The sequence below is a fragment of the Meriones unguiculatus genome, chromosome 6, assembly GCF_030254825.1.
Source record: "Meriones unguiculatus strain TT.TT164.6M chromosome 6, Bangor_MerUng_6.1, whole genome shotgun sequence".
Taxonomy (NCBI): domain Eukaryota; kingdom Metazoa; phylum Chordata; class Mammalia; order Rodentia; family Muridae; genus Meriones; species Meriones unguiculatus.
Window position 1 is genome coordinate 106,604,888 of NC_083354.1, and position 25,188 is coordinate 106,630,075.

Sequence of the window (25,188 nt, forward strand, 5' to 3'; positions counted from 1 at the left end):
TTGGTAGTTATATATGATTATTGTAGTGTCTCTCTTGACGCACTATGTTTACTAAGTGCTAAATTTTATATGACAAATTGGAAATGTACTGACTTTTGTACATTTGTCAAAAATCCCCAACTGTTTAGGATAAAACTATAAAATCGTAGGGTCTCAGGAGCTGCTAGCACAGAGAGTTCTGAGGACTGTGGCAATGTTGGCCCTACTGCCTGAAAGCCCTGTTTCATAATCTCCTCTTGCTGTTAGCAACTGCATTTCACAATGGCAGGGGTGAATGGAAACACATGGGGATTTTCTAAATGCAGATGGCAGGACATATCACAACTGTACGGAAGGTAACTGCGTGGAAGCAAACAGACCACTGTCCCGATTCCCAGTACCAGGCCATGCTGAGAAGGGTAGGGGGGCTTTATTTGATCATTTAATATTAAATTTTTAAATATGATGTGTGAATTGGTTATTACAGCATGAATATAATAAACAAAGCATTCGTTATGCTCAGAACTGAGTCTCATTTTTTTTTCTCTTCTATAATCGTCACCATTTTCTCAATGTACTTATTACTTGATGAGATAAACAGTTTACTACTGGCATAAACTGCTCCTTTATGGAAGATAAACCAGAAAACTAAGTCATCTCTTTAGACCCCCTGAAGTGTTACTTTGCCTACAACTGGCAGGCCATAATTTAAATCATTTTAATTTTAAAAGAGTTTTGTTATCTTTTAAAAACATTTATTATTAAATCAAAATATATCTTTTTATTATTTTGCATTTTAATACATGTCTATGAATATGCTGAGCTGGGAAAATTATGTGAAATTGAGTATTTTAAAGACGACTCTTCACTACTATCTGTTCATTCAAAAAAGAAATAATGACACTTGTGTTCAAAGCACTAATCTAAGTAATAACTTCAAGGGTTAAAAAAAGCACAATGCCTGCATTTGATAAGAGTGTTTCTAAGTGCACATGCTTCACAGTGTTTCGATGTGCAACTTTTATTTATTATGTTCAATAAAAACAAATTGATCTTGGTCAGGAGCTGTATTCTCAATGGTCACAAATTAAAGCCTCATTTGTGCAACTATAATGGAAGATCCTATTAGTGTGCGTCCCATTCTTTCAAGCAATAAAAATGACTTCAATTTTCACTTATCCGCCACTTCTCTTGCACATCTTCTACATTTTGAGCACAGCATGTGGGAGCGAGAGGGCAATTGCTTTTTTCCTCTTTTATTTTTTTAACCACAGTTTAAATATTTTATTTTATTGTGTGTACGGTTGATTTATCTGTGCAAACTCTGTGCATGCCTAATGCCCAAAGTGGCCAGAAGAAGATATTCTGGAACTGTAGTTGCAGATGGTTGTTGGTCTCCATGTGGGTGCTGGGAATTGAACCTGGGTCCTCTGGGAGCGCAAAGTGTGCTCTTAACCACTGACCCATCTCTCCTGTCCTCCTCTCCCCCATTTTCTGTCACTTCCTGGGCCACCTATTTCACACTTCCTTCTAAATTACTAAGCACAACTCTGTAAAGCCCATTGCACCTTTGCTTTCTGCAGGAAGGTTTGACATTCCAGTCACTCGCATTTTCCCACATTTTTGAACAAAGTATGAAGCCATACTTTCATGAAAAAGTCAGTTCGTAATGATTTAGTGTGGTGTTTACATGTAGGTACATTCTTATTTCACTATCAATGCAATCGTCGTTGGGCATATGACACTTTAATATTGTGCTTGTAGTGGGAGATCTAGCAACAAACAAAATAAGAAAAAAAATGTATGGCAACTTACTTGGGACAAACTTCCAGATTTTAAAAACTAAATCAAAGTAAAAACATAATCCTAGCAGAGGTGGCTCGGTGTAAAACAGCACTCGCAGCACAAACCTGATGACTTATGCTCATCCTTAGACTCCAAAGTGAAAGAAAAAAAAAAAAAAAAGAACAAAGAACCTAGGCCTGAAAACTCTCTTCTGAGTTCCACTTTTGAATTATAGCTCCCAGGTGCCTCCGGGATCATAGGCACACACACACGCACACACACACACACACACACACACACACACACACACACACACAGTTACTTATAAGTACAGTTTCAATACCTGAATTTGATTAACAGGATGGCTCGGCAGAGAGAGCAGACCCTGCAAACCTGGTGGTCTGAGTTCCATCCCCAGCACCCCAGTACACGCAGGAGCACCCCAGGTCACGCAGGAGGACAGAGCTGATTCCTCTCAGCTGTCCTCTGACCCCGCATGTTCACTTCTCCGTGCACACCCTCCGCACACTTTGCACACACATGTGCTGCTGCTGCTAACCGCTACAGTAGAATCAACACTAATCAGAAGTGAGTATCTTTAACTCTCATAGCCCATCCTAATGAAATAGCTGAGAAATGCAAATAAACACCCTAATTCTTCTATGAACACGAACATGCCTATCAAGTGTTTGAACAGGCAAGAGGGAAAAATCAGTATAAAATGTCTGTTTGGCTTTCCCTTCGTAGCTTACTGGGTGAGTGGAATAAGCTATGTCAGCTGGAGCGGATAGAAACTTTGGTATGGCATAGGGCGAATTGCATCCACTTACAGACTTTGATTCTCCTCTATGAAATGAGGTTACAGAATCCATCTTATAGAGTTGATATGAGGAATACATGAGATACACTTCACAAGAAAGAGCATATATCCCAGGAAAGGATGTAGTGGATTTATTTACTATTGGTGAAGGCAAGGCATGTATAACATGCACACGTGGAAGGAGTTACAATAATGTTCTGAGATGGCTATTATGAATAAAGCCGCTATGAACATGATTGAGCAAATGTCCTTGTTGTGTACTTGAGCACCTTTTGGATATATGCCCAGGTATGGTATAGCAGGATCTTGAGGAATCACTACTTCTTATTGTCTGAGAAAGCACCAGATTGAGTTCCAAAGTGGTTGTACAAGTTTGCATTCCCACCAGCAATGGAAGAGGGTCCCTCTTTCCCCAATCCTCTCCAGCATGTGTTGTCACTTGAGTTTTTTTATCTTAGCCATTCTGATGGGTGTAAGGTAAAATCGTAGGGTCGTTTTCATTTGCATTTCCTTGATGACTAAGGACGTTGAGCATTTTTTTTAGTGTTTCTCTGCCACTCAATATTTGTCTATTAATAATGCTCTGTTTAGCTCTGTATCCCATGTTTTAATTTAATTGGATTACTTGATTTGTTGAAGGAAAAAAGCTCCAACCTGGTGTGGGACCATAAATTTTATATGAAATTTTTTTGCTTTCCAGAGCACATACCTTCCCCTTTATTCTGTCATTATGTTGCTACTGAAAGGACCGGACTGTGAAAGAATCCTTCCTTTCTCCACTTGTTTCTAGCTAGATACTATCAGAGGAGACAATCTTACAAACACGGTTGTCAGCCGCAGCCCAGAGGCCCTGGTTAAGAAGAGGAGAAAGCTATTTGGGGGAAGCACTAAAGACAGACAGGGTGGAAGAAGCAGACTTCACTTGATCCGTGCAGCACTGGGACCAAGGTAAGAAACAAGCTTCTCCCCGCTGATGGTGTATCCCCACGGTGGCAGCCCTGGTAAGACTGAGGCAAGAGGTTCACAAATTAAAAGCAAGCCATAGCTACAAAACAAGCTTCATCCAGCCTGAGCGACTCCAGAGCCTGCCTCAAAATAAACAAATAAATAAATAAATAAATAAATAAATAAATAAAGGAGGCTGGCAAGACATCTCAGTGGGGAAAGGCGCTATGATGTCAAACCTGATGACCTGAGTTTGACTGACTCTCGGGAGCCACAAGGTGGAAGCAGAGAACTGACTCCTGTAACTTGTCCTCTGCACTCCACGCCCAATAAATACGTAAGCATGTACTTTTTAATTCAAAATAAATGAACAAAAGTGAGGGAACGACACATACTTCATGCCAGGAGTTAATACCAAAATATGTAATGAAGTCATTTGAATACCACATGTTTACTTCCAATTTGCTTTTCTCATGTCCATGGCTAGAAATAGCTGCCTGCCCTCTACTTATAGATCTTCATTTGAATACCACATGTTTACTTCCAATTTGCTTTTCACAGTCCCTGGCTAGAAATAGCTGCCTGCCCTCTACTTATAGATCTTCATCATGCAAACGCCTGTCCCATAACATCTGGGCATTCCCCTTTTCATTGGAAATAACAGTATCAGTGTTTTAAAGATCTAAATTTTACAATTACACACACCTATAAAACACTATAATATGAATGTACAATAGCTAAGTGTGCACTTTTATTCTTATCATGTACCTACTGTCATTAAATATCAGCCACACATCACAATCATCATAGACACATGATTCCTAGTTTATAAATTCGACCTTACTATATGAATCTTTTTTATATTAAAAATTAATTTTTATTAGTTTTTGCAAAGTTTTAATTGTGATGAGCATCATTTTGGGTAATGGTATTTTTCAAGATGCAGTTCATAAATATATTTGTGTAAAATTTTCAAGAAAAGCGAAGCCCATGGTTTGCTTCCGTAAGAAACACAAAATATCTATATGTGGGGAGAAAATTAGCAGTCTTGAATTTTATTCCCACCATATAAAGGAGGGAAGATACTTCTTATGCATCTCTATTAGGGCTCAAGTTCATTATCACCTGCCTGTTTCTTCTTAATCCTTTATGTGATAATATAATTATCACCATTATGATTTCACTTCATGGTAAGAAAAGAAAAATGGCATTCTTATCTAAAGACACTGAGTTCATGTGTCAGAGAGTGTATTAAGAATCTCCCACTATGAAAGTGCATTCAAGTTGGTAATTCTTTTGGGGAGAGGATATGTGCGCGCATTCAATTATGTGTACGTGTGCATGAGGGTGAATGAGTGGCCTTGCCTGTGGAAGCTAGAAGTCAATAAATGTCTTGCACTCGTGTTTTGTTTTCCACATTGTCTTTTAAAATTATATTTGTGTGTGTGTGTGTGTGTGTGTGTGTGTGTGTGTGTATACTTTCAGAAGTCAGGTTTCTTTTTCTACCAAGAAGGTCCCCAGGACCGAGCTCAGGTTTTTAGGCTTGACCATAGGTGACTACTCACAGAGCCATCTTGCAAGCCTTTCTACTTTTCCTTTTTGAGTCATGTTCTCACTGCAACTTAAGCTCCTTGATTCTGCGAAGCTGGCTGGCCAGTGACGCGGGTTGTCTTTGGACTCAGCTCCTTCAGGGCTTGAACAGCAGGCACGTTACTGACTGAGCCATTTCCCTGGCCGTTACATCAGTTGTAAGGATGCACGGGAAGAGTAGTTTCGTGGATTTCCTAACGGTCACTAAAATAACTTCAGCCGTAACTCACAAAGTTTGCACTGGTCCCAAGCTACCAATGTGCAAGGCTGATAGAAGAGTGGAGGGGGCTTTCTACTGTTCCTGCTGCATATGAGATGTACGTTAGTGTGCAGATACACGGCACCCTTGTGTAAAAGCAAGCAGTCACGGTTTGTGCAAACTGCCCTGTGGGATGGACGGAGAGTCAGGTTTCTTATGACGGGAATCATGAATATCAAAAACATTCTGGTCCTTAAAGGCATCACCAAAAACCCCAAATGAAAAAGCATAATTCATAAAAGAGACGTGTATAATTTTTCCTAAGTACTGATGCTCTGTTAGCTCAAGTGGATTAAATAGGTACATTTTCTCTAATAAACAATTATCAACAGAAACCGTCCCCAACCATAGCTAAATAAATGTTCTTCCAGTACTTGACCCACTTTAGTTTTAACATGTGCTAACTGACCAGTGCTGGGCTCAAAGTTTCCAGACTGTCTCATCCTCACCGGGCCTCTGTGCATACAAATGTTGGTGATTTTTGTGGGCAATATTTCAAAACTAAGAACCTGATTTGTGGTGCAAACATAATGCTGGTCCTGCAGATCACTTCTGTAGCATAGGAAGCAAAGGAAACCATGCTTTGGTGCTCAGTATGTCTTTTCAAACCTTTCAGTGTATATGAGACCCTAGAAAGCACAACCAAGCCCAACAAGAAGAAACGAGATCTTTATAAGGTGTCCATGTCATAAATAATTTACCCGGCGATTTAGCAGCCTCAGCAGGCACCACTTACAGGCTGTTGTGGGGAGCTGAGTCTGTGTTTGTAGAGAAGAGTGGGATCAATACAAGGAGTGAGCTGTCAGTTTTTTTTTTCTATAGTGTCAATATCTCAGACTGGCTGCTTTCGCTGTTGCTCCTGTGGAAACAATTTCCAAAAGTGTACTATTGAGTGACATGTTGCATGGATTAAATGATTTACCTTAATCCCCTACCTGCGTGTTGAAAGACCAATAGCCCAAAAGGAATACTACACAGCCTGAGAACAAAGCAACTGGCAATAAACTTGTGACATGGAAGTGGTTTGTACTTAAGAAAACCCTATTGCTATTGCAAAAGCTACCCAAACATGTCTCCACAAGACATGGACACGATAGACATATACCACCTAGCTGCCAGGGGACCAGTTACAAATATTGAGAGAACTAGCTACTTAGATTTATTGGTTAGCTTTTCTGTTTGCCGTCTACCAGATTAAAAGGTGGTATGCTCTCAGAACACTAATGAGCAGAGGGAACTGCCCCTTTGTACCTAGTGAGGAGCACATAAAAAGTCTAAACTTCAAACATGGGCCTAGCACTATATAATTAGCCCCATAAATACCTCGTTAAATAAGAGGTAGGCAGAACACAACAGGCAGACCCTCAGGTGATCAACAGAAAAGGATCCTAACTCACAACCATGGAGGCAGGTTAAAAAGTAGCCTTTCGGGCCAGCAAGATGGCTCAGTGTGTAAAGACTCTTTGCTATCCAGCCTCAAGGCCGAAGGTCATTCTTGAAACCCACATGATAGAAGGTGAGGAGAGACTCTAGCTGGATGTCCTCTGACCTCCAGACAAATGTGGTAGCACTTGTGCCTCATGCCCTGCACAAAATTCGTAAATGGTTTTGATTACTTTCAACTTCGCTTTATAGCACTGTTCCTGCGACTTGGATCTTGAAAATGAGAAGATGACTGTAACTGAGTTCTAGGGTCTTTCAGCAGGGCTGGTTCTATAATTACAAACATCCCTAAAGGTTCAGTGCTACAGGAGATTAATGACTTGTGAACCATTAGGGATGTTCGCTTGCATTTCAATCAGAGAACTAAGATGCAACTCTGAGGGCCCATTACCCTTCCCACTGTTGTGAATTTTGCTACTTAGACCCTCAAGTTTGGAGAAGGTGGAAGGAATGTGGTTGCCTCATAGCCCCTTAAGTAACAACAGGCAACCAGAAGCTTGGGCTGCATCAAGTATGAGATTCCATAGGGGCCTCCTGGTAGCTCTCTGTGCTTTGCAAAGACTGATTAAATGTGCAGTGAGGCAGGGTGGTTGGAATGTTCCAGGTCCTGGACGAATTATCTCATCTTGAGCTGGTTTTATCCTTTAAATACCCATCTCTTGCCCACCTCTGTGTCAGAACTAACATCCTGTGACTAATAGATAAAAATCTTTGGAAATCTACTAACTTTGCCGACCACTGTATTATACCAACCCGGAAGCTAAAACATATTATCAGATTATCTTATTGAAAAGCTTCCCCCACACTGCTATAATCACCTCTCCAATGTGCCACCAGGGTATTTTAAATTTGCCTTGATTTATGACTTTTCTTATTCTGAAAAACTATATAAATTTATGAAAATCCTGGAATATGAACTTTGCAGTAACCTGTACTCTCAGGCCATGGTCAATCAAAAGGACTTTAAAATAAACTACTTTTATACCCTTTGAGAGTCGAGCTTTGACCAGACAGTGGTGGTTCACACCTATAATCCCAGCACCCACAGAGGCAGAAGCAGGTGGATCTTTGTGAGTTCCGCTTCACCCTGGTCTACAAAGCTAGTCCAGGACACTCAAGGCTACACAGGGAAACCCTGTCTTGAAAAAAAAAAATTCTATGTTTTTTTTTATCCACAGCTCAAAAAAAAATGTCAATTTTGCAAAATTTTCATTCATGAAAGCAATAACAATTTGTTTGCAAAATCTAGCCATTACTTGATTTTCCTAACTGGAATAGTCCCAGACTTCAATTTTAAATGTAGCATGATAACAATGAAGATCCTCATGATTTGTATGTATCTGGGTACAAATCTCTTTCCTGAGAAAGAGCCCTGGTACTTAGGTGATTGCACCACAAGGCCACTCTTGGCAGTGCAAAAGCATTTTCCTCTTTACAGACATAAACAGATAGAGGATAGCTGCAAGAGTCAACCAACCAATTTGTCAAGAAGAAACCTGTTCTTCCCATTGGCAGATGCTATAATAAGCTTTAGAATTTACTCTTACAAACTTAGTTCTTAAAACACTACCTATGCTCTCTTTAAATTCCATCATTTATTTTTATCTTAAAAAGAACAATCATATGATTCGTTATACTAATCCAACTTGAGAGGAATCACATTGAACGTCAGTGGAGAGTGCCACAGAAGATGGTGTTTTCATGGAGAAAAATCAGGGCACCACCTCAGGGCTTTAGACTTTGCAAAGTCATCCTGTGAGATCCAGGGGGCAGTGTAATAAAGGCTAAGGGAGTGGTTACATCCATTGCGTGCCCAGGGTCAGGCCCCAGGCAACTTCCCTTGCAGAATAGGAGGGTGGTTCTCTTTTTAGCAAGATAATGCCTCTGCTAGATTCAAGTCCACAGGCTCCATTAGGAGAAGGTGGCTGAGTCCCACTTAGCAGTTTAGGAACAACAATACGGTTTAAGTATCAGCTGATGTCAACAGCTCTCAGTACCGAGGTGGGAAAATGTAATTAGGAAGCTTTTTATGTGAGCTATTTGAAATACACGAAGGAACATCTTCAGATCAACACTCATTTCCCAGAGACATTGTCAATTTTGTATTTTAGAAAAATGTAACATGGTAAGCTACTGGCTATTTCCTCACAACCCAGTGCTTGGATCATAAACACATCCTCTCTAACTTTAAGGGAGAGGAGAACCTCCCCTATCAGTGGACTTGGGGAGTGGCATGCATGCAGAGGGAGGAGGGAGGGTAGGATTGGGAGGGGAGGGAGGGGCTTATGGGGGGATGCAGAATGAATAACGTGTAATTGATGAAAATTTAAAAAAAAGGGGGGGGGAAAATAATTTAAGAACCTTAAATGACTTTCAAAAGTGGAGGAAAACATGGAGTTAGTCAATTTACATGGAGCACGTCTCACCCCTGGGGGCAATGGTCTCCTGAACCTACTCAGAGCTCGGACACCACCACTGCTAGTTCTAGAACTGAAGCAGGATGTTCCAATGAGGGGGTTAAGGCTTCTCATAATATTTCCTATAAGCCCACACCTGTTTGTTTATATCCCCCATTTTTATTCATTATTAGCCAGATAGAACCAAGTAATTGTGGTAATGATACTTGCTTTTTTGCCCAATGCTGGAATGATAGTAAATTTACTAGCTGCTTACTCGCATGCCTCGCTGGGTGCCTGTGCCCGTTGATGCCCTCACACTATGACTCTCTTCAGACAGAAAATGGATCTTGGAATTACAGCTGCCATTGTTACTGCCATCTCATTGGCGGCTGTTGGAGCTACCACCACGGCATTAGCCATGAGTCATACTGGGCAGACTGCTCAGACCCTGAATAACCTTTTAGCCAATGTAGCTCATACCTTAGATGTATAAAAAGGAATTAATGCTCAACTAAAAGGAGGATTGATGGTGTTCAATCAGAGGATTGACTTCTTGCAGGAGCAAATTGATACCCTATGGCAAATAGCTCAACTTGGCTGTCAATGAAAGTATGCTGGACTTTGAGTCACTAGCATACAACATGAGAATTTTCCCTGTGCTGCAAATCTGTCTAAACAATTGTCTAGCTATATTTTAGGTAATTAGACTGGAGAATTGGATACTACGATGGAGCAGCTGAGAGTGGCCATTGTCACAGTAAATTCTACCAGAGTGGACGCAGGACTAGCCACAGGATTATCATCATGGATTGCTGCAGTCATGAATCATCTGAAGGAATGGGCGGGCATGGGAGCGTTAGCAGGCCTTCTGGTGTTGGTCTCCTTGGTTTGCCTGTGGTATATATGCAAGATTAGAGTCTCACAACAACATAATGCAGCCATGACCATTCAGGCCTTTATAGCCATTGAAGCAGGACAGTCTCCCCAAGCATGGTTGGCTACCATAAAAAGCCAAAATGTTACGCTCAGGATGCGAAGCTAAGCACTGCACTCAGGGTCAGCCGCTTTGGACCCAGAGAAGAGCATGTCTGATTGCATGTGGGTTGATGCCCCAGGTCCCGCCTCTGAGAAAAAGGTATCGGTCGGGTCTGATGCTCGTTGGGTGGATGAACCTAAATGAACATCGGTACAAAGTCCCAATTTATTTCTAATATCAGAGATCAGACCTCTACTCTTGCCTGATGCGTCCAAAGCAAAAAGGGGGAACTGTAGAGAGCTGCGTAATGCTGCGCCTTAAAGATGGAGCTGGTTTCCGCCTTCCACCTTCCCGATGGTGAGTGCTCTCTGTCACAAACAACTCCGCACTTGGCTAAGGCTGAGGATCTGGCTTGCTTCCATGTATGTGGACCTATCTGCATTGCCCACGTGGCATGCTGAGGTTGGCTACCCAGAGGCTATTTAAAGTGGGCTGGCTTTACCCAGGGTCAGATGATTGTTCAAGGTTCCTGAATAAACTGCATTGAAAAAAAAAAAAAAAGAATTGGCTACCTACCTGGAGCAAGGGAAATAAAACAGAGAAATTAAAAAAAAAAAAAAAAGATGCCTATCTAGGTATGTTCACACTCATGCCATTGAGGATAACAATGCTCAGACAGAATTTCCTTAATACTATCACTTGGCGTCAGGCAGAAGGAAAGATTAAAGTTTAATACCCAAACCTAAAAAAGTCATTAGTAATTACTTCAAAGAGCAAACAATTTTAAGACGATGATATAATGAGCACTGTTAAAACACTACCTCTGTTTCATACAGAATCAAAATATGAGTGCTTCTTTTGTTGTTTCTGCAGTTTACAATTAAAACATGTTTTCTGTGGGTAAGAGCAGTGAGATGACCTGGTACAGCAATATTTACAAAACCTTTGTGTTTTCCTGAGTGTTCAAAACTGTAGGATGCTTCAGGAACAGCATCTAAAAGAGAGACTGACATAAACTCAGGATCTACCCAAAGGAGTCTCATTAAAATACAATAAAATTTCCAGATAAGCTGTTTATGATCAGCTAACTTTTTATTTCTTATTTCTTTTCTTTTCTTTTATCTTGCTGCTTAATTGAGGAACTGTGAGATGTTAGCCTAACTGAGTTTTTGTTCAGGGGGGCTTTTGTAGTACACTGCCAAGAACTAAGTTGTGGACAAGGTGAAAACAACAAAACAAAACTAGTCTAGGAGAATGAGTCACTCACAATGTTGCCAAGTTGAGGACATTTTACATACCTCCTGCTAATAGCCAGCTTTGTGTTACTGTTTTAAGTCGACTGAATGATTTTGTTCACAGTGTCAAGAGAGGTCTATCTGTCCTGTCTAGAAAGACTCACCGTATTTTGCTGGGTAGATGGACTGAAGAGATTTTGTTCACCTTAGAGAACAAAGGCATGTATTGCTTGGGAAGTCAAGAATTGTAAACAAGGAACTATTGTTTATGCATTGTGTCTATTTCTTCATGTGTTGATAGTTTGTAGGTCTTTTGTTTTAAAATTTGTAACGTGTGAATTTTTATTGAAATAAATGTTGTCAATGTTGATCTTAAATATCTCTGGTGGTTAGTGGCTGTGAAGACTATTTCTTCTTGATGGGTGACCCCAGTCCTACCACTGTCATTTTCTCTTCATCCCATGGGGAGCCTCTGGAAGACTGAGAAATGACAAAGCCTCAAACACCACAAGCAGGCATATTGAGAGCCAGTAAGTACTTCCTGAGTGATACTGACATACTGTCATGATGACTGACAGAGAATCCTTCCCACCGCAGTTTATATGTCTGTTCATAGTGGAGATAGACACAGAACTGAATGCCAACTAAGAATGCACAGACGATCACAGAGGAGGACTCTACAGCCAGCCCTGAAGATACCTGATAAAACAGGGTCAAATGAAAGGGGAGGAGGTCCTTCCCTATCAGTGGACTTGGAAAGGGGCAGGGAGGAGACCAGGGAGGGAGTGTGGGGTCGGGGAGGGAATGAGGGAGCGGGATACAGCTGGGACACAGAGTTAACAAAATGTAACTAAAAAGAAAAATAAAATTAAAAAAAAAAAAACAACGAATGCACAGATGGTGAACTACTGTTTCAGAAGTAGAAAACAACCTGGGTGACAACTCCCAGGTCAGATTCAAGCACAGTAATTAAAAAAGACGAATCATTAAATGACAGGGGTAAAGGAATTTTATAAGTAATTGAGATCAGGAACCTTTCAAACACTTAAGAAACATTCAAGAACAAAGCCAAATGACAATTATATGGAAGACTAAATCATCCTTGATCTGTAGAACCCCTACAACACTGCTTGAAAACCAATGACTAATGTCAAGCTTCTGATATGAAGATTAAAAAAAGGAAAATACAGTTACCCACTAGAGACCATGATGACAACTGAAAACAGAGTCCTTTACCTATTTTCATACATACCTGAAGTTGTATGAGTTGCCATGTGTAAATTTTATATTGGAAGTCACAGAAAGAAAAAAAAAAACCAAAACAAACAAGTAATTTTGGATGTTATAATTTGAGGTAAAGCTATCAGTAATAGATTTTTTTAACTGTTTAATTTGGTTTATTTTAACCATTACCTTTACCATTCAGTGTGCAGTTACACAATGAAAATTATACTTTAATTGAAAATTAAGAGTAAAATAGATTTTCTCAAATTTTGGATTAATTTCACTCCATATATTAGATATCATCCAGTTAACTATTGTAAAATTTTGTTATTATTAATTTTCAATAAACTTTTGCATTAAATAGATAAGTAAATATAAATGAACAAAATACTACCTAATAAATAATTAGGTATATATTTATTAAGAATTATGCAATTTTAAAGTCTGGAGGATTATTGTACATAAATACAAAAAAAAAACTTCTAAAAATTAGAGATTTTTTTTTTTGCCATGAACCTTCATAATTTTTTTTCTTTTTTCAGGTAATATGATATACACCCTAATCAATTAAAAGTACCACTATAATGATTTTCCTAAAATTTATGTAAGTAAATTTAAAAACACTGCAAAGGATAAATTGCTAGAATCACATTATTAATCAAAAACTCAGCACAAAAGAGACAGAATTTAAAGTTGTTTTTCTTTTCTTTCTTATTTTTTTTACCTGATTTCTAATTTTGTTTTCCTTGTTTGGTGTACATATAAACACAGAGAGAGGGAGAGAGAGGGAGAAAGAGAGAGAGAGAGAGAGAGAGAGAGAGAGAGCCGAAAGTCACTTTGATCCAATTCAGCTTCTTGCTGATAATGTGGCCTGATAATCCTTTCTATGCTAGCCTTACCTCTGATTTTTGCTATGTTGTGAACGGGGGGGGGGGGGGGCACAGCACCAAAGAAAATATTTTCCAGTTCAAACTCCTGCTCTGCTGAATTGTCTCCAGGGGACTATGAAAACCTAAAGCCACATCCCTTCTTCTATCTGGTCAACCTGCACCTAATAATTACATTATCAGCCAAACACAAAAGAAATAAAAGGGTTGATGTCTGTTATATGAAGGCCACCTAACTTAGGTGCAGTTTATCCTTGGACTATTCTGGAGAAATTATTTTACTTAGGGTAAAGCAATTAATTTTCTACCATTCACTAATAAAGCCTCAAAATATAGTAAAAAAAGAAAAGCTGATGAAACTCTTAACAAAGGTTTGACTTGGGTCAGTCATCTTAGGCATTCCATAGAGAAGAATCCTGCACTTATCGAATCCTGAGAATTGACACTGTGCCAGGCATCACACACACAGCTCTTTTCTCACTTAATCCTCATCTTAGGAGAAATATGCTTTAAAATAGAGAATGCTGAGGGTAGAAATTCTATAACAACTTGAGCAAGCACACATGCTGCCAACACATATTTCTCTGTGGTCACATCCCATCTTAACATGGAATGTACCCCTTTCCCCTAACAGTCAGGGTGGGTTCACAACTGTTTCCACATTCACTCACCTACCTTTTGAACTGATATATATATATATATATATATATATATATATATATATATATATATTGCTATCTTCATAGAAAAAATGTGTTTTATTAGAAAACCCATTGTATATGGATGTTGATTTTAATGAGAAATACATATATGTCAAAATGATTTACTCTTTCATAAAAACATGACTTTTAAAAATACTTGAGATTCTTCAAGCAAAACTGACAAATGCTACTCTCCACTCACACAGCTCTACTGAAGGCAAGCAAGAAAAGACACGGGTAAAACAAGGAGTTTGAAGGGGCTACATTAATTTTAGCTCTCAAAAACAAAAAAACAAACAAACAAACAAACAAAATTTTTAGCTCTCTTTAGTTTTTAGTTGTACTATAAACCTGGGTATGCCAGATTATTGGCCACTCTATTGAACCACTCTTGTTCTTGTTTGACACTTTCTTGTTGCCAAGACTGGACTTAAGCTATGAATTCAAGTGGTCCCTGTCCATCTCAGCCTCTTGTGTTGCTGGGTCAAGGTGCCTTGTTAAAACTTAAATAAATAACACAATCCAATCTTTTATGCTTACTTTTCAAATTGAATTTACTTGTGAACACTAGAAATGCTAATACTTGGGGAAAGGGCACTTACTCTCATTTGTGTATGTTTTGTTTCTGGAAGTGGAGGTGTTTTCTACTCTGCTCACTCATTTATTGCTCAAAACTAGAGAAGGTGAAGACGCTTAATCTATTGACAAGTTTGGGAAGAGTAAGCTTGGGAAATATAGTTTTCTATCCAAACCCTGTTAATCTGGGGATGAAGTAGCTTGCAAGAACAGTGGAAAACAACAGAATCTTTGTTTTGTTCATGTAATATGTTTTCTGTCAACAACAGAAAATATGATGCAAATAACCGATGGCGCACAGCAAAATAAAAGTCCATGGAATATCAACTTTTATAAGGGAGCCTTCAGTTACATTAGTTCATGACAAATGATAACTGACTCCATCAGGTTACATTTCTAGTAATTTCAGCCTACAACATGAAGGAAATAAAATAAACCTGATATTGAGTAGCCGGTAGTAAGGCATACACTTAAGCTTAAAATCTCGACAACTTTCATTTGAAATTAATAGTAATTTAAAAAATTATATACATACTGCCAGTTGGATACACACAATAATTCAGTTCCTTCTCCATAAGAAAAAGACAGGGAACTAAGCATTTTCTTGGCATTTAAAAGCAAAATGATAAATGAATAAAATTTAAAAAAACATCCTCACTGAAGCTGTAGGTTTTTAGCATGCATCCATATAGCTGATCCATGAATCATTACTGGGTCATAAAATAAGAAAGCTCAATAAAATAATTATAACTTCACATGTTTATTTTGTTCTAACACTCTAATGAGGGACCTTTGTACCAGACCGTGCCTAGAAACAGAGGGGACTTTTTGCAAGTCTGAGTGCGTGTGACTGTGCAGGCACGAGTGCATGCACACAACCTTGTATTTGTTTTTTCTTAATTCAATGGACTTGCATATAAATGCTCTCGTGACATTTACAATGCTTGATGTCACAGATTTACTTTAAAAAGCAGAAGTGATATTTACTCTCCTTTTAAAAGGTAATTAACTTAAGCCATGTTTTCTTAAAATAATGGGTATAACTTTTTATAGTCCTTGACTTCTTTCTTAATTTACTGTTAATATCGAGGAAACTCAAACTAAAATGAAAAGCTTGATTTGTATATGGACATCAAGCCTTTGGAGTTAGATTTCTAACTTAAAAAAAAGGGGTTATCATTTTCCAATCCATTTTATGTAGATTAAGAACACGACTCTAATATTTTTATTCAATATTCAATCTTCTCCAAATTATCTATAAAAATCAGAAATGGTCAAAGTCATAAAGTTTCTCAAGCAAAAGTAATATATTCAAAATAGTTATGGTCAATTAATATATTCTTTCACAGCAAAGGAAATGTTTTACACATATAAGGCATTGGGTAAATGGCACTTCACCCATGAGAACAGAGACTTTAGTCTTCAGTTTAATGATGCATTTGCTGTTACACACAGTCAATGTCAGCTTCATTCCACAGTAGCCTTAACCTAGCCTGTAAGGGAAGGGGATTCCTTTTCTTACAAAGGATGTTTTCCTGCTAGTAAGTTGATGCCCACACAAGATTCCTCTCATCTATGTCTATTCTTCTTCGCTGCCAGTTCCTTCTCTCTACAAAATTCTCCCCTCCTCCCAGTCTTTATAAAATAAAATTGTCCTAGATCCTACTCTTTTCTTAGCCATTAAACTTTTTTTCTTGAACTGAGTAACACCTGTTTTAAAAGTTTTCGCAAATTTTAGTAAATGTATTGTCTTGGTTAGAGTTGCTATCGATGCAATGAAATGCCATGACCAAAAGCAAGTTGGGGAGAAAGCTAGTTTCTTTGGCGAATACTTCCATATCATTGTTCATCATCATCAAAGTAAATTCGGACAGGAACTCAAACAGGGTGGAATGTGGAGACAGGAGCTAACACAGAGGCCATGGGAGATGTTCTTTACTGTCTTGTTCTTCATGGCTTGCTCAGACCAGGGCTGGCACCACCTACAATGGCTGAGCCCTCCCCCATCAATTGCTAACAAAGAAAATGCCTTACTGCTGGATCTGAAGGCATTTTCTCAATTGAGCTTCTCTCCTTTCAAATAACTCCAGCTTGTGTCAAGTTGACATAAAATTAGACAGCACACATGCAGAGTAACCCATCTCCTTTTGGTACTTTGATTCTTACCTAATTTTGCCGGATCCACCCCTCTGCTCTTTTCTATCCCCACCCCCTGTATGCTTCTGCTCCTTGTAACTCCTTCCAACATTCAGACCATAGGTTTTTATTACCTTCCATACTCTCCTTCTTTAGAGGCCATGCTGTCCCATCATGAGTCACTTTCTACCCACATCCATACCCACATAACAACACATAAATAAAAGTGACAAGTAAGGAAGGTATCTTCTCTTTCCCATCTTCGTAATTCCAGTCTGCATCTGACAGGTTAACATCTCCCTAGCATAGTTCATCAACTCTTCTTACTGTGCAGGTAGAAACAATGGAAGGATTAGCAGGACTCTAACAACTTTCTACTCTCAATTGAAAAAAGCACTCTGTGAGAGAGGCTCATTGAAGCTCAGGAAGTAGGTGAATTTTACAGGACTCAGGATGTACTCAAAACTCACAAGACACAGGAACCTCCTGAAAGATACACAATTCATAAGGGCTTATTGGAAGTTATAAAAGTAGTAGCAATTACTGGAGAGAGCCAGGTTGCTTCCAGGGTGTGAAAACAATTCCAAAGAGGCAAGGTTTGTGAGTAATTTACCAGGTTGGCAAAGTGGGCTTTACAATTACATTGCTGCCTTTGAGGCTCCTACAACCTGGCAACCCCTCACTCATACTCCTGTAATTAACCTTAATATATACACTGGCTCACAGTTAGACTTAGGGAGAATAATGGAAGACTTAACCATGTTTGGGAGAGTTTTTTGCCCGTTTTTGCAAATTTTTCATATACTTCAAAATTTAATATTCACTTTTGCCTAGGTGGTTGTGGTTAATGTGGTATTTGGAGTGAATGAAGTTTTCCTCAAGTATTCATCCACGAAAGTCACAGGATATTATTCTGTTAGTCGAGGTTACGTTGCCCCTCATTTCTGCTCATTTCACAGCTACTCCAGGCCCCTTTGCTTCCCTCATCGTTTACATGTTACTAAAGAACACTATGCTAGCTTTCACGCTGTAATCTTAGCTGCCCGAAGTAGCACTGTTACCTTCAGTTACTAAAGGAACCTGAAAGACAACCCAGTTGAATGGAATTCAGAGCTGTCTACTCACCAGCTTTGTGAACTCAGGCACCCACGTCTCTTCACGTCTCTGAAAACCAGTTTTCTCCTCTGTGAAAGGAAAGAATTGAGCTATGAGACTGACTCTCAAGTCCTACCACCCAGGGTCAGGAGGGGTAAGCCCGTGTGCTCTCTGACAAGAAGGGCTCTTCTCTCAAATGAGCAGTTCCTCCGGTCTCCTGCTGCTCCCACTGTTAAAACCCAGGTATGGTTTGAAGAAAAAAATTCTTAATGTTGAATATGTGTGTTTGCGCATATGCATGTTTGAACAGGAGCAAGCACACACCATCGCACATTCACAGGTGTGAATATCCACACTGATGCCTGTGGAGGCCAGAGGAGGATGCCTTCCTTCTATTGGTCTTCATCTTGTGTCCTGAGATGGACTCCCTTACTGAATTTGAATGTTGCCATTTCACCTACACTGCCTGGTTATCAAAGTCCTGGAACCAACCTGCCATTACTCACTGGACCAATGCTGGAGTTACAAGAACAGGAAGCCATGCCTGGCTCTTTATGTGAGGGCTAGGGATTTAAACTCAGGTCCTCTTATCCACTAAGCCATTTCATCTTGTACTTTTTAAATCATAACATCTCAATAGTCTTCAATTTCCAATCTTATGCCTAACTTTGATGCCACACAAGTTCAAAACATAAAGAAGGAATGGGGGAAAGGGGAAGGAGGGGAGGAAACAAGGAAGATGGAATGAGTTTAGAGTATTCTTTTTTTCTGTGTATGAAGCAGTGATACCATCACACCATTTAATATTGTCAACAGCTGCAAAATACAGGTAGTACTGTGCCCATGTTCCATACAAGAAAATGAAGCTGAGAAAATTCGACTGTCTTCAAATCAACAGCCAAGAAACTGAGGGCGCAAAATCTGTTTTCTTTCTAATCCCCTATAGCTTCCCTTGAGAGAAGCTAACAGGCCTCTTCTATCCTGTTCATTCTTTCCGTTTGTACCTGACCTAATCCTCGAAACTTGGAGAATGTACTACATCATTGTTCCTACTTGCCAATTAAAAAACCCAAGGTTCAGAGATGGGAAAAACGATCCTCAAGGCAAGTTAATTCAACAAGACGAGATGGAATTAAATACCTGGATTCACACTCTGTGCTCCTTTCTCCACTCCAAACTGCCTCCTCTTGAGGAAGGAAAGGGGAGTAATGAAATGTCAGAAGAAGCGGAGGTGGCAGGCAGTGTGGGGCAGGTGGGGGAATTCTCAGAAGCCCACGGCTTACTTCCTAGGGCTATTGAATCTAGTGAGATAATTTCTCGGAAAGTACCTTTAAAAAATGTGAACCACTCCAATATCAGCCATCATTATTAACCATTCAACAGCAGTAAAGACGACATCACATATCTTTATGCAGTTCCTCATGTGATTGGAAATACAAAAAAAAATACAGTTAACTAATGGCTTAAGTGCCTTACAGAAACTAAAACAAAAGGAGGACAGCCAGACACTCTTAAGATCGTGATATACAGTTGGTTACAGGGGCTGCCGTTCTCTCCATGATATACAGTCTCTACTGGCAGTGGAATAATTCAAATTTTCAATTTTTCTTGGATTTCATCATGAACTCAATCAAAAGTATGAAAGTCACTATTTTAATATCCTTGCACGTAGCGAAAAATAAATAGTATGCCCCACTACCTGAACCCTTCAAGCATTTTTTATTTTGATTGTCTTCATATTATACTGAGAGATTGTCAGGATTTTATCGGGAAGATCACCCAAACAAGCGAGAGCATTATTATGGTGCTTGCAGTGCTGTAAGTCATGGAACGGATGAGTGATTAAAAGCCATGGAGTTCTGACAAGGACCATAAGGAGATCAGACAAGAAGTTACATGGCTTTAAAAGAAGGAGAAAAGAAGAGGAAAAGATCAGAATGATTTAACCCCTTGCCAACCTGTGTGGTGCAAGCACAGTAGCATTATTTGATTGATGTGTGTGGGCCTCTGAGATTGGATTCCCTACAGCAAATAGCTTACAAAGAGCAAAATACAAGAAAACAGAGTTTATATACAGAAGGACAGTGTAGCTGTTCTCTTGACATTGGGCGGTAAGACAGTGCTATTTTATACCCTTAACACAGACACACGTACACATATTAGCAAAACACGGCCTGCTGTGTGGTTGTTCACTGAAAGTCCTTCCACTTTCCCTAGTTTGCTGATTAATTTCAACTTAAAAACACATTTCTATTACATGTAAGAGGCACAAAGCTTTCTTAAGTAATTTCTATTTGTTGGGCAAGTTATAAGGTGAGAAAAATTGACTCTTGAAGGAATGCAAGCTCTGGAGTGATAGAGAAGCAATGAAATGAATTTCTAAAATGAAGTGTATTTGAAAATAACAACCATGCCATACAGCTAAAGGAGATAGTAATTATTTCTAGAAACAACCACAAAATATTAACTGAATTCTTATAAGCAAAGGAAAACTTACTTGTACTTATGATACATATATTTTCTTTTTAGTAGTTCTTAACAATCTAAATTTTATGAAAATCTTTTGATGTTTTTACAATAAAAAGAATTGTATTCATAAAATACATGTTTACACATACATATATTTCTAGGACACACACACATCTGTAAGCATTTTGGGTAAAGTGCTGGAAATTTACCAAAGATGCTGCTTATGCCTTATTTGTATTAAAGTGTGTGTCTGTGTGTGTGGGGGTGCTTTATCAAAGAGCTACATTTCTCTCCCCATGGAATAAATTCTGTAAAACATAGTTGGGCAGCATTTTGAAATCTGTGGGGTGAGGCCACTAACTCTGTATATGAGACAGGTAAGGCCTAAGAACAAAGCTAACACTTGATCTGGTTCTTGAAGATAGATCCGGATTTGCTAAATGTAGAAGATACTACATGATCTCTAAAGACAGTGAGTGCATCATCTAAACTGTGAAGAGGTGAATGTTTGCTTTGATTTTTTTTTTTTTTGAATCAGCATCTTGTTAGGTAGCACAGGCTTATCTTAAACTTACAATCTTCTTGCCTCAACTCTTTTATTTCTTTTTTTATTTTTTATTTAACTTTTATTAATTACACTTTATTCATTTTGTATACCCCCATAAGCTCCTCCCTCCTCCCCTCCTGGTCCCACCCTCTCCCCATTTCTGCATGCATGCCCCTTCCCAAGTCCCCTGATAGGCGAGGTCCTCCTCTCCTTCCTTCTGATCTTAGTCTATCAGTTCTCATCAGAAGTGGCTGCATTGTCAGGGTTCTAGGTTATCTCCATGAATAGTCCTTGGTTGGAGTATGAGTCTCTGGGAAGTTCTCTGTGTTCAAATTTTCTTGTTCTGTTGCTCTCCTTGTGGAGTTCCTGTCCTCTCCAGCTCTTACTATTTCCCACTTCTTACATAAAATTCCATTCACTCTGCCTGTCAGTTGGCCATCAGACTCAGCATCTGCCTCAACTCTTGAATATTAGGATTATATGTATGTACCACAATACCCCGTCAAGAGTAAGTTTTGAAGTATGTATTCTATAAACATTGAGTGTTGGGTGGGGAAAGGAAGTTGAAAATTGGAGGTTCTGCAGGTTAGATAATTATGGAATAGAGTCACAAAGCACTTAGATGTTACCTAAATGTAACGGAGTTTTATCCTCTAGTCAATGGAAGCCAGACAGAACTTAACACGTGAAGCCTCTAAGCACAGGAACTCTCAATTTTTCCTCTTAAAATAAGATGCTTCTGCCTCCAGGGTTTTGTATAACAAGGTTTTACTTAAAAGTAAAGTCTCTTGGTTAAATAAAATGAAGTAAGGAAATTTGAAAGGCAAATTGAGTTGGATTTAAGAGAATCTTCCTCATTTAATGATGTTAAACCTGTAATCCCTGGTAGTTGGGAGGTTGGAGCAGGTGGATCATAGACTTAAAGTCTGCTTGGGCTACAAAAATAGTTCAAGGCAGGCTTGAGGATCACACAGAGATCACACTTCAAAACGAAAGTGAGAAGAAGCATACAGATAGAGCTCAATGGCAGAGCGCTTAACCAGCACACAGGCCCTAGGCTCAATCCCACCATATTAATATGTATTGGTTTAAGGATTAGAAAGAAGGAAAATGTCAGGATAATCCAAGGAGAATTCATAAGGGGACATTAAGGAAAAGTAGATTTTAACAAACAAAGAACCCAAGAAATGGCTGGTTGTTGGGAATCAGGTGCCTCCAGAATGTTCAAAAACGAGTATGAATCACAGGTCTGACGTTAAGGAAGAGACTGCGATCCTGTCTCCTATCACTTCCAGAGGAAGTGCAGCAGCCATTGAATGAGTAACTTTTTTTTTTATTTTAATAAGAGAAAATGCTTCAAGATTTTAAGACTGCCTCCCATAACTACCAAATAAGCAAATAAAACACCAGGTACAGCAACAACACTCTAGCAACACCTTACACATTCCTTCCCATAGAGATTGCATTATTGTCCCAATTATTCAGTTCCTGTGGGTGGATTTCTTACCCACACCCTGTGCTTTATTTCGCAGTGCCTTGGTGGTGGGTGGAGTAGATTTCCCCAGACCCAGCAGCTGCATTCACTAGCTGAATCTACGTGATCTAATGACTCGGCATGCCTTCTTCTGCACCTGAGAATTTCCCCAAGCTTTTCCTGCTTCTTTTACCTGAGCTTAAATATGACACCCAATCAGAACTTTGCATCTGTGCTTTAATTTGAATCTGGAAGAGCCTAGCCTCAAATTACCAGATTATAGCCCTGTGAGTATAAAGGGGAATAAAATACAGTAAAACACTAAAAGGTTTATGTCCACTAAAAAAGAAAGTGGCATTATTATAGTACTACTTGACTACTGTAGTGCTACTCAAATAAAATATTTTTCTTATGACAGTAGCTTTCTGTAGAGCCACACCTACCTGTCTTAAACTCCTTTATCAATGACAGGGAAATTATACTAAGAGGAAAGGGCTGCTCACCAATGACCAAGTTACCTGGGAAAGTGAAAAGCACTTCCCTTTCAAATAGTTTCAGCATAGAAATACAGTGCATTTTATGTTGCCTTAAAAAATGATTTATTTATTATGTGTACAATGCTCTGTCTGCACGTATGCATGCAGGCCAGAAGAGGGCAGCAGATCTGATTATAGATGGTTGTGAGCCAATATGTGGGATCTGGGAATTGAACTCAGGACCTTAGGAAGAGCAGCCAGTGCTCTTAACCTTTGAGCCATCTCTCTAGCCCTTATGTTACTTTTTTTTTAATTCATAAAATCTACACAACCTAGGATATGCCAGTTGCAGCAGTTTATCAGAAAACCAAGTTTCCTCTTTCAGTGTTGGTAAGAAAAACCAAAAGTAGTCCCTTTCTAAAGAGACAACAGTACTCACCAATTTGTAGGAAAGATGCCATTGAATAGGACAGAACAGAAATGGTCACAGGAATGCACATACAAACAAGGAATACTCAGTTTATTATAGAATTAAATGTACAAAATAGTTAAAAGAATGGAATGACAAAGGAAGAGTAAGTGATATTCCAACCTACCCTGCCCCGCGCACCTGACCAAAGACCTAATTATCACTAGAGAAAAGATATAATTGTTATACTGCATAACCTAATATATAATATTATATTACAACATATAATCGTATATACCATATTAACATAACTTTATTATACTATATTATGAATGACATAATTCTTATTAAACATATTATTGTATACATACTCTTATCAAAAAAGATACGACAACCTTTTTCCTTCTAGAAAATAAACTAGCCAATTTCAGGGGCATTTCCGATGTAGTGTGAACGTAGAATGTCTACAGCATTCACTGTTAATTTGGATTCCTCTGGAAACTTGGATTTGGTAGAAAGTGACCCAAATATTTGGTTATATTTTTATTTTGTTTGTTCATTTCTTTATTTTTGGTGCTGAGACTTGAACCCAGAGCTGCTCATATCTTAGGCATCAGGCCCTCCACTGCACAGTTACAATTACTCCTAGCTGAATTTTCAACTTGTGTGGATATTTTGTTTTCCTGTATGTCATGTATGCACACACACACACACACACACACACACACACACACGAAACAAAACAAAACAAAACAAAAAACAAAACATGCATGTGTGCATTACCTGCAGAAGACAGAAGAGGGCGTCAAACCACCTAGAACTGAAATTACTAATGCTGTGAACTGTCCTGTGGGTGCTGGGGATCAAATCCAGGTCCTCTGGAATAGCAGCCATATTAAGTATATAAATTTAAAATATATAACATATATGCACATAAATAGGTAGATTGTCTGCCAGTCTGAGGATATAAAGTTACTTAAACATCTGCACATAATTAGACCCATATGCAAACAAAATTTTTTAAAAAGAAAAATAAGACATAAAATGGTCATAGAAATAAGAATATAAACATTAAATATATTAAATTTCTGTGGTGTGTGTGCGTGTATGTGTGTGTATGAAATATGCAACCTACAGAAACAAATGCAACCTCCTATACTCAAGGTAACTTTCACGCTCAGTGAAAGCAAAAGACAACACTGCGATGATCCTCCTAACCCACAAAAAGAAAAAGAAGCATGTTTTTATCAAAAGAATTCCATTCACCATGCATGGACTGGATCTACATGCTTGCTGGGCACCTTGGTCTTCTTGGTAAGGGCAGGGGAGGGTGTGTGCTATTTCTAACATGGGCTCGTTGCCTGCTTCCATCACTTGCTCCTGGTGGGGGTGCCTTGCCAGGCCAGTGTGGAAGAGGATGTGCTCAGACCTGAGGCAACTTGAAGTGCTAAGCTGGGTTAGTGGGGGACCTCCCTTTCCTGAGGGACAGGGAAGGAGGAGAGTGGAAGAGAACAGGAGGTCGGGACCAGAAGGAGCAGAGGATGGGAACTGCCATTGGTATGTAAAGTGATTCACCTAAACAGTCTACAGCCTAGTAAAGAGAACTGACTAAGTATGATCTGATTATTAGAAGATAGTTAAGCCGAGAAACACTTGACTCAGAAAAAAAAAAGAGAGTTAATAGAACAAAAAAGCCGTTGTCCCTTGGAAGACATAATAGAAGAAAGACAGTAAGAACAAAATTTCCTGTGAAAAGAAAATGT

The 25,188-nt window shown here is 39.0% G+C and overlaps 1 protein-coding gene across 2 annotated transcripts in view; it reads right to left on the reverse strand.

Annotated features, from left to right (window-relative positions):
• The window catches only part of Hnf4g (hepatocyte nuclear factor 4 gamma), a 131,487-nt gene that overhangs the window by 60,264 nt on the left and 46,035 nt on the right, over window positions 1-25,188 (reverse strand). The window contains exon 2 of one of the 2 annotated variants that reach the window (XM_060385805.1): window positions 18,081-18,139. The gene's annotated coding sequence lies outside the window, so the exon portion shown is untranslated. Of the gene's footprint in view, window positions 1-6,114; window positions 6,218-18,080; window positions 18,140-25,188 lie in introns of those variants that run through there. The other variant, XM_060385806.1, reaches the window with a different exon arrangement.